This window comes from Dermacentor albipictus, chromosome 1, assembly GCF_038994185.2.
Source record: "Dermacentor albipictus isolate Rhodes 1998 colony chromosome 1, USDA_Dalb.pri_finalv2, whole genome shotgun sequence".
Lineage (NCBI taxonomy): Eukaryota > Metazoa > Arthropoda > Arachnida > Ixodida > Ixodidae > Dermacentor > Dermacentor albipictus.
In genome coordinates, this window is record NC_091821.1 from 389222403 (window position 1) to 389236083 (window position 13681).

Here is a 13681-nt window from a genome sequence, read left to right on the forward strand (position 1 = left end):
AGCGAAACCATGAATGAAACCGAGAAACACGAGCAATGACACAGAAAAAAAAAAAACTACGGCGGGTGGCTGCCTCTTCACCCGAGCGCACTTAGCAAGGCCGCCACCGCTAGCGCGTTCATTGGCACGAACTGCGCGCATAAGTGATCTCTTGCCGAACGTAATACGCCGCAAGCTGAGCGGACATACATTGAATTTCGATGTATAGAAGGCGTTGCCTATTCACTCCATGGTCGCTCAGAGAACCGTGTAGGCCCGGAAAGTGTAGGCGCAGTACGGGAACGTTGGCATATAGCTATATGTGCAGAGCGAATAAGGCATAAAATTCAGACGTGCAGGAATAAACACATGACACCCACGACGACGTGCTTGCGGTCTCCCTTTTAGTCCTTGTCATTTAATAACTACGCTCTCCGCTGCTTTAGCCCGGGTTGGAAAACAGCCTGCAATGCCGCGTGCAGACTGTTGCTACGGGATGTGTTTGCTTTTTGACGGGGACGCTCATGAAGAACTGGGAGAGACGATGGGAAGACATAACTTCGCCTGTTCATGCGCTCTTGTGAAAGCATAACGTTTTCTTTCTTTCACGCTTTGCCCATATACGGGGGCGGTTACACAGCGCAGAGCGCAAAGCTTCCTGCTGTGATACTGCGGATGTTCCCTTGCAGCACAATCCTATGTGCTGTAAACATGAGACAAATTTATTAGCTGCTTCGGAAGGCAGTACAGAAAGAGCCAAAAGTCCAGAACCCCATCCTCATTCAGCTATAATACGGAAACGTTCCGCGTAAAATTCAACAATTCCGCAAGTATATTCCTAATTTTTGTACTTTTATTCAAATGTTGCGGAATTCGCACGAAACTGTTATAGTATCTTATTGAATGGGGGAAGGGAGAAGTACGGCAAATACACGAAATGCTGACTGCCTATCTAACGGTTCGGCATGTTAAGTATGGAGACATGTTTCATAGCTCTTTCATGTTTTCTTTTAAAAAAATTTAATTATGGTGTTTTACGTGCCAAAATTACTTTCTGATTATGAGGCACGCCCTATTGGAGGACTGGAAATTTTGACCACCTGGGGTTCTTTAACGTGCACCTAAATCCAAGTACACGGGTCTTTCGCATTTCGCCCCGATTGAAATGCGGCCGCCGTGGCCGGAATTTGATCCCGCAACCTTGTGCTGGGCAGAACAACACCATAGCCACTGAGCAACCACGCGGGTATGTTTTCTTTCATGATCTTTCAAATATTTTCCAAACGATACCCAACCTTAAAGAAAAAAGAACAGAACACTTACATGTCTTCTCTGAAGATTCAGCGTTGTTTGATATTTGCTATTTGGTCCTTGTGTGTCTACAGGGGTGTTTCTATTTCATATAAAGTATACATGTAACACTTACCCAGTCTTACATGTATACGTGCGTGCGCTCCAATTTCGTTGTTGATTTGCCTTGCCTTATGCGTTGTCTGTGTTTGGTTCAACCGCGTATTGAAAGAAAGATAGAGCAGAAACTGTGTGTTGGGATATCGTGCATGTTAGCGAAATTTGAAGGAGGGTGTCCTAATCCGTCATTACACACATGACCGGCTGTGACCGGTGTGTGCTTCATTTATCACACAAAGAACCGAAAATAATAGTAATAAGAATAAAACTTCTTCCACTAAAAACTTGTATTCTAGGAATATATATATATATATATATATATATATATATATATATATATATATATATATATATATATAAACGAGAAGAAAGGGGGTTAACCGAGGGACCCGATAATTATTAGTGATATAATGAGAAGCCAACAAACACTGACACCAAGTACAACATAGGGAAATTCCATGTGCTTAATAAATGAAATCAAGTAATGATAAATTATTGGAAATTAAAGTGGATCAAAAACAACTTGCCGCAGGTGGGAACGGAACCCACAACCTTCGCATGCTACCGCGGCGGCGTTTCCCCATCCACTTTCTTGGGTATTTATGTGTACTAGTAGAACCCTGGGAGTGTTAGCCAGCGCCCCCACTCACAGACCTTGGCGGCGGACGTGGAACGTCTTTTTTGCCGCAGGCGTCACGAGAACGTGATCTTTTTCGGGTGAAGGCAACTGGTCAATAAACCCACACATGCTACCTGAAGGCATCAATGTTGCCGGATTCGAGACCCTCGTTATGTAATAAACGAGAAGAAAGGGGGTTAACCGAGGGACCGAGACCTTGGCGGCGGACGTGGAACGTCCGCCGCCAAGGTCTGTGAGTGGGGGCGCTGGCTAACACTCCCAGGGTTCTACTAGTACACATAAATACCCAAGAAAGTGGATGGAGAAACGCCGCTGCGGTAGCTCAATTGGTAGAGCATCGCACGCGACATGCGAAGGTTGTGGGTTCGGTTCCCACCTGCGGCAAGTTGTTTTTTCATCCACTTGAATTTCCATTAATTTATCATTACTTTATTTCATTTATTAAGCACATGCAATTTCCCCTATGTTGTACTTGGTGTCAGTGTTTGTTGGCTTCTCATTATATGACTATATATATATATATATATATATATATATAGAGAGAGAGAGAGAGAGAGAGAGAATGAATAGGAGAGGCAGGGAGGTCAACCAGATATGAGTCGCCGGTTTGCTACCCTGAACTGGGGATGGGGGATAGGGGTTAGAAAAATGAAGGATGACAGTCCCGCAAAATGTGTGTGTGATCTGCCGTCTCTCACCAGCTGACACTGCACTTATTAGTCGGGTATGTTTAGGGGTACATGCGATCCATCCTTCCAGGGCTCAGTAGAGATACGCTCTGGAGCTGTCTCAGGAAATAGTACCACCTCCGCTCGATTCAGTCTAGGGTGCGGGGGTGGGAGAGTCCTGCGAGCCAGGCGGTAGGCCTTCGTGACTTCGTTGTAGTCCGTCATGCGGTCCTTGGCCCCGAACCACGTCGAGCGGTCTGTCGCCGGGGCGCGGTTGGTTAGCACTTGCGCCACTGCGTGTGCCGTCTCATTGTGATACTCATTGCGTTCCGAGGGAATTTCAGTCTTAACAGGTCAGATGCACTGGTCAGAGAACAAGCAGTTGTTTAATGAAGAGTCAGATTTTGCAAAATTTTATGATTGAAGAAGTGACGCGAATAATGTTCATATATTAGGAAAAGAAGCATTGCAGGGAACGTCAAAGTAAAAGCCGTAAAAGCCGTAATATTCTAACGCGATAGGACGCCGATCCACACAGCTCGGGCTGTGCAAGAACTGCTAGAAGAGCGCGCAGTCACTCTCTTGGAGCGGCCGCCTCAATCCCTGGGCGCCAACATCATTTAAAATGTCTGGGGCTCGTTGAAAGTATCGCTGGCGCAACATCCCCTCTATCAGTCGCCCGAGGATAGGCTTCGATCCACCATCGTCAGCGACTGAGACGTGCTGCGAATGAACACATCCCTGATCAAGTCTTTCTACACTTCACTGCCTTCCAGGATGAGCGCTGTCATCGCTGCCGCTGGGGCCATGACGAGATACTAACTGAAGTTCCGAGCGTGACGTGTCCAATTCCCCACCGGCGGGCAGGGTCTGTCTGGTGTAGCGAATGATTGTCGAGAAAAATCACTTCCAGCTCATTGTCTGAACCTAAAACTTTCATTTAATCGTATCCGTTCGTTTCATCGTGTTCGACTCCCATTGGTGAGTGCTTTGTTTTCCTTTCGAGCCAAACAAAGACTGGGCACGTTGCGCGCACATCTTGGTGCGTTTTGTCGCTGCTCATTACGGTAGCACACACAGTGAAGAAATATACGTGCACACGCGCAGTACTCCGGCCTTTCGAAAGAACAAGTGAACCATGCTGTCAAAAGAAGTTTGTGGAACTCCATTATCGCCAATGAAAGATCAGAGTTTGGCGACGCACAACGTTTAGTAAAGAATATCAGCTCAGTTCCCGCAGTACCGATAAAATCGGTGCACTGCCCCTGACAGTACCACGCTTCCCGAAAATGCGGCCAGCGCCCGCCGCCGTGGCAGACGACGCAGATCACGACACCGCCCCTCAAGCGTGTGCGCCTGCTCGAGCTGCTGCCGCCGCACGACTCTATTGCTTGCCGCATCGCGATGCAATACGTTCCGAGTTTTTCCCTTAGTGTGAAACAAACTGCACACGCTATATTTGCCTTTAACAAGACCGGTACGCTTGAGGATTATTTTTATGGCTGCAATGCGGCGAAAGGGCAGCGTCTGCTTAACCATGTAAGTGACGCTGAGCAGGTAATTGGAAACGACATCGTATGTGCCGCCGGAAAAACCGTCAGCACATACGATGCGGCACATACATACGGCACCTACGAGCTAAAGTCATTTTTGCAGTTTCTCACATTATGTTTGCTACAAATCCGTGTTGTATCTGATGGCGACAACGGACTTCTATCGACACTGTGCGGAAATAAACAAGATGTATCGCTGCATAGCGCAAGTACGACATGCGCACAAAACGTTAACTAGTACGTTTCCTACAATATGGAATAGAGGCAGCAATGTAGACAGCTTGGACATTTTTTAACAGTACTCAAGAGACGGAAGTTGAAGGTATTATTAATCATTCCTGCTTCAGCAATGCCGGCGCGACCAAGACGCGGGTGTGTATCGTCCAGTAACGCTATCGATCGGTGCAGTGGTGAAGCGGGAATGAACTCCGCTCATGTTCAATGCATCATGCACATATTCAATTTCTCGGCACGCGTGAACTTCGGCCACTGCTAGCGCATACAACAGACGTGGTTTCCATTCTTGGGCAGCGCACACACAAACGAAACACGAGAAAGAAGACAGGACAAGCGCTCGTTGAACTTAAAGTTTTTATATGAATAAAAGGATTATGTACCGAGTAATTATTAAATTCACGTGGGTTACATATGGAAACCGTCATACACTCAGGAGTGATCAATGAACGAGCTCGCTTCGTTTGCCAGTTGTTTACTTCGCTCGGCGCACCGCAGTAATCCATGTCTGTCGTCTGCTTCTTTCGTACCATTTCCTTGTGAATCGGCAGAATTTCACTGTGGCATCAACCATTTTATGTTTACATTGCTGTCGTGGCAGTTAACAACACAATAATAATTTCCGATCATCCGAAGAGGCGCCGTCGCAAACAAGGGACGTTTCGCGCGCAGCGCGAACTGAACGCGGGCGCGACCGCGAAGGGAAGCGGCGACGGAAACCTACACCCGTTGGAGATGAAATCGCTCCGCCAGGGGAGAAACGAGCGCTGGCGTCTAGGATGAAACTTGGCGTGCGGTCGTCTATAGGTGGCTGAGCGCGGCCGCATGGTGCTTATACAGGTATAAAAGCGGTGTGTGGTGAGCACAGAGTCAAGGCGTGCCGAGGAGTGATGGCTTCATCCGCGCTGTGTTCCCGTCGCTCAATTCGTGCTGACGCGAGAGGCGGCACGCGCAACCATGCGCTCGCCGCTGCTGCCGCTCTTCCTCACACCAGAGTGTCCGCGGTCATTGAGTGAGGGCTGTTAATGTTTGCCTTTGCGCGCGTGACGGCACGCTGGGTAATTTAGTTACTAAAGAAATGTTTACAAGTTTACATGGCCAAGAAAACTGCTATCCTAATATTTGTTATCGCAATGGATTCTTGGCCTTTCTGCCGAAGCGGCGACATTGTTTTTTGTATCTAATAATCAAGAGATCCCGTTGTACTCTCTGACTTTGGGTCCCTGTTCCTTATATTATCTGTATGTAACGAATAATTGTATCTTGAAGCAAATATAAAAATTTTGATTTGAAGGTAAAGCGTAGTCACGCTGCAGCAGTGCTGTCAACCTGCGAAGCCCGTTTTTCTCTGAATTTGGTAAAGAAGTTCCTTAGATTTCCCTAGATCTTTGTAAGATACACTCGTTCAGTTTCTCAATATACTCGTTCTGAGATATACCTTTTTGTTACGCTGTAGGAAGGAAAACTTGGAGTTTCAATTTATTTCCAAGCTTGTTTTATAAATTTAGGTAATGATGTCGCTACACACGGGAAGAAATGACACTGCAGTGCAAGCCACGCTAACAATAGTTTTTCCTTGCTAACAAAACATCCACCCTCTGTGTGTGCGACCTTACTGTGTGTTCTACTTTATCCTTTTAGATTTGTCCTGTTGCTCTTCCTTTATTCTTTCCTCCCCTCCTTCCTGCCTTTCACTTCTGTGTTTCTGCGACCTCCTTTCTGGAGAGTAGGCAAGCATTGCGCCACTTCCGGTGGCAGTTGCCAGCCTGCTCTTCGCTTTCCCTTTCCAGTCAAATGTATACATGTTTTGACAACAAATACTACTACTACTACTACTACTACTACTACTACTACTACTACTACTACTACTACTACTACAACTACTACAACTACTAGTAATAATAATAATCCAATCGCTTGAAACTACATTCACAGAAGAGGCCAGCAAGTTTATGTTCACTCCACGTGAATAACAAATTCGAACAACAACTGAATGCCCAGAATAATACGGAATCTTATTTAAAATGTAAGGTAGCCGGCACCGGGCTACACCCGATTACAGAACGTTGCAACGCCAAAACAGTGCGTTCCTTCATTACACCAATACAAAGTACGTGCAATAAATTTTTCTTACAGGCTTTGTGATGTAGTGACGTAGCAAAACCCCATTTGCGCGCTTACAAGTCATTTGCAGTGAAGCACGCAGATAAGCATCCATTTCTTTTATCTTACCCCTATGTCCAAAACTCACCCTAACAGGTGATTACTGGGAGTTTTCAATGTGAGTCTGTTGCTACGCATATAGACGGTAAACTTGATTGCATATGCGGCTACGCAGGGCCCCGGCCGCCTAGTAGTGCTCAGTTCTCTCGTATACATGCGTCCGCTGAATGCCGAGATTTGCAGGTCCTCTTCGCTTGTCATTGCAGCATACATTTGTTTTGCCAGTTACCGATAAACTATTCATTTAAAGGGGACATCCACAGCTTGCCGATTACTCGACAAGAAGCGTTCACTGCACCGCAGCGCGACCAGTGAGTCATGCTTCGCATGCTATACTGCGAAGGTAAATTGGGCTGACTGAAATCAAAACACACCTCCACGTCAGCAGTTCCACGTAGAAACCGCTGCGGAGTCGCAGCCAGTGGTTTTTCAAGTCTCCGAGATTTTCTTCCCATGCCCTTGCGCAAGTTTTCCCTAAGTTTGGAAACTTTTTCCTAAACAAGGCCTGCAATTCCTAAATCTAGGGAAACTTCCCTAGGGTTGGCAGCACTGCGCTACAAACAGCAAGAGTGCACGCGGTGAAAGCATTCCTCTTGAATTTTTGAGCCGGTATCTGTGGCTATAGGAAAACGCCATCACGCTGCGGACGTTTACGGCTTCGAAGGGAGAAAATTTCACAAACGCGTACCACGCCCGGGCTGCCAATAAACGTCTTCTCTCGATTTTATAACTGCTTTAGCCCGCAGCTGTTTCACAGTTTCCACGGCGTAACTCAAACGACATATTTCCTTTCGGTCTATACAGGCTTGAACACGCCTATGCGTCACCTGCACCCTCTTTTGAGCTCTGACGAAAATCTGGGTGCAGCGTCGACAGCGTTTCCGCTAATTTATTTGTCTCATTACTGCCAGTATGGATTAAGATCATATTTTAAGTGGAGAGCAGCCTGCCCCGAACGTACTCACCTGTAAGTCGCCTCATCTCTAAACGTTTAGACTACCGCTTGCGTGCGGCAAATAGGAAGTCGTCCACTTCGAACGACGGTGTGAAGGATTCCACATATCGAAAGGTACGGTTTGCATACAAGAAAAAAAAATTCGTGTGCTGTTTTAATTATTATTAAAAAAAATGAAGTACATGCGGAACGCGAAAGCGGACCTCTCAGGTTTATTTTCCTGATTTCTTACGCTGCGCCTCCACGGTTGTTACACAAGGAGACAGAAGATATAAGAAGGGACACTCATGATGGCGTACATAGGCACTGCACGGTAATCTAGCATAATAATAGCAACAAAGAGGCATATTCATCCGCTGTCGACGGCATTACACGCTGCCTTTTATTTACGTTAGCAACTGTACTTCGAAGGACGTAGACACGGAAGTGGGACTTATTGCTTCAATAATTACGCTTAGCTCTTCTGCAACTGAAGGTAAATGCACAAGAAAAGGTGCTGACGTGAGTGACGATATGACAGCATTTTGCTTCCCGACACATTTCCTTCAAGTAGAAATGAGCGGTCGAAGGGGCACGCATCTCACGCTGTATACGCGCTATGATGTCGCCTCTGTTTAAGAGATCGTATGGCTGACGCTCATGCGAAGTGGGTTACGAATTGATTAGCCGCTTTATATATTAAATACCCGAATGAGTTACTCCATGTAGGCGGCGTGTTATGGCTTAAACGATAGGGTTAAAGTACGATGAAGGTTTCTTCAAGATGTCATTTTGATGCGTGATAACATGAAAAGAAGGCACTCTGAGTAGCAGTTGGCGACAAGTGCATGGAAAATGAGGCCACAGCACGTAGATAACATGACTTTACAAGAACTGAACTATGTTGAATTTTTCTTTTTGCAGTAGCGTAATGGATATAGTCATATAGTAGACATATATTGCTACCTCTACATTGCTGGTTGAAGTCTCATGGGATGCACTGTCACCGATGTTATAGTTTGTTTTCTTTTTGCAAACGCCTTTCGACTATCCCACGTGGTAGTGGATTTGTTTGGAACATGAGAAAGCTGAATGTTCCGTGGTGACACTGCGTCCTCGTCTGGATGCTGAATGCCTCTTCATTCATTACACAGCGCGTAGACGCCGTGATTTGCGTCCTCGTTGAAGTGAAGTTCTAACATCCGGCAACAAACCTCGTCAACTGAAGGTGTTCTCTGTACGTGTGTCGTGCCCACGTTGCCAATTAAAGCACGCAATCCTGTTGCACGCATGTCTGCTAGAGCGAAACAACCATCTAGTGAAACACGCGGAGGAGGAACAAACTCTTGTAACCCGAGCAAGTCTCGCTGGCTTCCCCGCGGCATCGGTAGCACCGCCTATAGGATTTCGTGCATGTCACGCCGTCTTTGTTAACCATGTCACACACACGCACAAATACATATCCAAAAAAATAAGGAAAGATGAAGGGGAAAAAGGAGTAGGCGGAGCGATGCAGCAGACGCTGCTACTTCTATATACTAGGGGAGCGGTGTCAAGCCTGTGAATGCACGTTTCTTCTTCAAATGGTTACGACGAGCTTTGACAACTCAATGTATTATCAAACGCGGGGGCTTGCTCAATAGTCGGGCAGTATATCAGAAAGGCTTTCATGCGAAAGTCTGTGCGTATAAAGGACGGGAACGATTCCGAGTTCAAGTTGGAACAGATTGCTTGAGCACCGATCGTTATTAAAGACAGGGAGGAAATCGCTTATTTACAGCACTGAAAGTAACCGCAAGCCTTTTTTTTTCGGAAGAGTCGCTGTCATGGAACGTGCATAGAGTAAATGTGAGTGTCTGTCTCACCCCATATCTCCTGCTTGCATGCACTGTTACCCAATTTGAAGCTCGAATTGTTTACTGCGGCCATTGTGAACTACTCCTTACTCAGTTTTTGCATCGCATTACTTATTGTACAACTCGAAGGAGAAACTGTATACCTAGAAACATAAGGGCCAGAAGCGTGTGCAAAATTTACTACTCCGAAGGGGCGGCTGGCTAGAGCTGCACAGCAAAAGTGCTTACCAGCACGAATGTTATTAAATTTTTTTTAAAAAAATGAATAAATAAATGAAGTGCGAGAAGATGCCTCTGAGTATAGTTTGCTGACGAACAGCTGCCTGTGGCGCCTTCGGCGACGATTTTGCCCCGTTTATGTCCATACCTGGATGGAAAGTCACCTCGTGCGACGGCCTCGCTTTTTTTGCAGCGACGCTGTTAGCATCTAGTTGGTCGGGATTTTTTTGTCGGCTTTTGCCTGCCCCCTCCCCCCCAAAAAACAACAACAACAGCAACGACAACAACAGCAACAACGGTACTGCCACCTAGCGGCCGGGGCCATTCAGAGAGACCTCAAACGGCAGCTGGGAAAGGGTTTTGTCTTTGAGTTTCCCCGTAACACAATAAGTTTTCTCGTATACTCGAATTGTAATCCGAAGCTATCATGTCAGCAGGTTGTGTGCAAGTTGTAGTTCACGAGTTTTCTGACGCAATTTACTTTCAAAAATGCAATTAGTTCAATGAGGCACTTGCGGTTGGCGGAGTGCTTATAAGAATGAGGATGTATGCTGCACTTCCGAGCACGGTCGCGCGCGTGACGTACGTGTGCACACAATGTACCGGTTGCTAATGCGTGGGCGCTCTGCCCGGTGCATCTAACGCACAGCATGCGCTGCGACCGTAATCGACATCATGGTGAACCCGGACCAAACACAGCACCGCCAGGCGAGTCCCGCGCCCACGAGGTAGTTTTCTACGCATTGGATGGCCTGCTGTAGACGTTGCTCGATCACTCCGTCACTGCCCGTTGTCGCCCAGATCGTAATACCATCCGCGTATAGCCTGTGATGGTTTCGGTATCAGTATGATCTTTGCTTCTTTCCATTGCTGGAGTAGCTTGCCGTGCGTCCAACACTCTTTAATGTATTTTGTGAGTTTCTCAATCGATCCGTATTCGAGATTGCGTAGTGCCCTATTTGAAACGATCGGTCGGGTAACCCCAGAAGGACGAAGTTGAAGAGCATTGGCGGGATCACCAAGCACTGCTTGGTGCCCGAGCTCCCGATGTTGATTTGATCTGACTTTAGTTGTCACACTCGCATGCGAGTGGTTCTTACCGTGAGGAAGTCTCAGATGTAGTTGTACGTTCGCAGTCCCAGATTTAGCTTGTCTATTTGTCGCAATATGGCATCATGGCGAACGTTATCGAAGGCCTTCTTCAAAAAAAGCCCGAGGATGGCTCTCATCGAGCGCCCCGGATTGTCTGTGATTTGATGTTTTAGTTGCAGAAGCGCATCTTGCGTGGCGAGATGTCTTCTGAACCCAGTCATGGTGTGTGGAAATAATTCGTTGTCCTCGAGGTAATCCGTGAGTTTATTGAGAGACGCGTGCTTCATCAACTTGCTCACGCAGGGCGTGAGGGAGATGGGGCGCAGGTTCTTCAGCCGTAATTTCTTGCCTGGTTTCGGTATCAGTATGATCTTTGCTTCTTTCCATTGCTGGAGTAGCTTGCCGTGCGTCCAACACTCGTTAATGTATTTTGTGAGTTTCTCAATCGATCCGTATTCGAGATTGCGTAGTGCCCTATTTGATGTTCGATCGGGGCCAGGGGCCGATTTCGTGTTCAGTTTGACGAGAACCGGCTGGATTTCGGAAACGGAAAATTCCGCGTCTAGGGTGGCATTGCTATCTACCGAGTAGTCCGTATATATTTGCGGTGGTGTTTCGGATATCTAAAGGCGTTCCGCATCTCGTAGGAATTGTTGTTCCGTTCCCCCGTAAGCATGTATGATTTTATATATGCCTTGCGTGTGTGTGGTCTTGATGTTGGCGGGTCAATCAGGTGCCGCAGTATCTGCCACGTACAACGCGTGTTGAGGTGACCGTCCATCTCCGCGCATTTCTCTTCCCATTGTTGTTGTTGCAGGTTAAGCGAATTCTTTTCCATTTCTGTATTGAGCTGTGCTATCCGTTTACGCAGTCTCCTCTGTTGTTTCCATCGGTGCTGCAGGTAGGTTTTGGCTTTCCACGTGTGCAGCCACCGGGAGTCTGTTGTCTGGAGCCCAGCTGTCGATTGGATCGTTTGCTTCACGTGCTTGATATCTCACCGCAGTTGGTCGGTTCATTGTTCTATGTCTTTGATGTCTTCCACCCATTGCTTGTCACGATATTTGCGCAACTGATTCCAGTTTTTGATCTTCAGTCGACGACCAGCATTGTGTTCCTGCAGGCCGTCTTCTGCTTCTATGGAAATAATGCAGTTATCGCTTCCCAAGTCTTGCATGGTATTTGTCCAAGTGCTGACGTTGTTGCCCTGCCTTGTTGGTGCCCCGGGGTCGGTGACCAGCTCGAGTTCGGCGTATTGCGCCGTTACCCATAGATGTGTGCCTTTGGGGTGATCGTGCTTGCAACCGCACGGCGTGTGCACCGCGTTAAAGTCGCCCCCACCCCCTCCCCTAATGAAGAGCTGTTGCCCCTGGGTGATGTCGATTGCCTGCTTGAAGAGGACATGGAAGCGGGGCTGGCGGCATCTGGGACTGCTGTAGACGTTGAATATGAAGATCCTGTTGCCAGTCTTGCGTGGTGGAATTAGTTCTGCGAGGACATTTTGAATGTCTCTGATTTTGGGGTCGTGTTCGATAGCTGTGTGCGCTCGCTTGAGCAGCGTGGTGGCGCTTGGTTTCTCTGCCTTGCCTGTTATAGACTGGCACGCCGCGACTTTGGCAGGACCATTCGTTTCTTGTAGTGTGATGACGTCTGGGCGTTCGGGGATCGTTTTCAGGTATTGCTGTAAGTGCGCTCGTTTGTTTCGGTAACTTCTGCAGTTTTCACCGCTATATCGTTCGTTTTTGTTTCGATGGGTGTCGGGCCATGTTTATATGTTACATGTATTGCGCCGCTTCCCTATGCGACGGTACGATCGTGCTGTTCGCGGCTTTTGATCTGGACAGTCTGAGGCGAACGCTTTCCATGCTCCGCTGGATGGTACGCGTGATGGACGCGATGATGGGTTCCTCGAGATTGCTTAAGCGACCCTCGAGTGCATCTATTCGCACGTCGCGTATTGCTGCGCGCGTGCGCTTGCGTCGTGTTGCCTCTGTAAGGGTGGGAGTACGTCTCCGTTTAGTATCGGGGAATTCGACCTCGTCGTCCTCTATGGGTTCCTCTTCTGTTCCCTGCGTGGCTTGTGTGGCCTGTGTGGGAGTGGGTCTGCGTTTAGTGTCGTGGCATACGACCTCCTCTATGGTTTCTTCGTGAGTTTCCTGCATGGCCTCTGCACGGGTACGGCTTTTCATGGCATGCTGAAGTTGTTGTATGAGGTCGTCTTTGGCGCGAAACTTTGTCTGCATGTGTTGTTCTATTTGCTTTTGCAGCGCTTGTATCGCCCGCGTTAATTTAGTTATCTCCATGTCTGTTTTAGTGGGTGTTTTGTCGCCAGCCTTCGCGGTTGGTGCTCGTTTTCCCGTGACCGCATCTGCCTGGTTCACCTTCTCGGTGGTCATGGTGTCTCTCGCTGGGTCCTTCTGGGGGTGCGGCTGCGAGACCGGCGTTGCTGCTACTGCTGCCGGGGATCTGGGGTGCGGCTCCGGCACCGAGAGCGGCCTCGGCTGCGGGTCCTGGATCGCGAGCGGGGCTTGCAGGCGGGACTCGTGGATTTGGCGATCACCTCTGCCTCCTCGGCCGCCCTATGTCGTTTCGATTGCCTCTTCGTCACGACATAGGGTGTCTTGTATCTTGCGCGGCAGTTGCGATCCGCCGTCATGTATGTTCCTCTGCACAGCTTGCAACGGGGGGAGTACTGGTGGTCGGTGCCTAAGGACGTCACAACCGCGGCACGCTTTGTTCTAAGGATTGGGGCACACGTCCATGTGGTGACCGAGTCTCCCGCAGCAGTGACACATGTCGATTTGCTTGCGATGCAGGGCGCAGCGAAGGACGGAACCGCTGTACCTGACGTAAGAGGGCACTCGTGGTCCTTCAAA

General features: G+C 48.1%; 1 protein-coding gene across 5 annotated transcripts in view; it reads left to right on the forward strand.

The window, feature by feature from the left end:
• The window catches only part of LOC135916975 (probable chitinase 10), a 185974-nt gene that overhangs the window by 119100 nt on the left and 53193 nt on the right, over positions 1–13681 (forward strand). Inside the window, exon 1 of one of the 5 annotated variants that reach the window (XM_070532010.1) lies at positions 9336–9489. The exons of 3 other annotated variants lie outside the window; for them this stretch is intronic. The gene's annotated coding sequence lies outside the window, so the exon portion shown is untranslated. Of the gene's footprint in view, positions 1–9335; positions 9490–13681 lie in introns of those variants that run through there. One more of the 5 variants, XM_070532011.1, reaches the window with a different exon arrangement.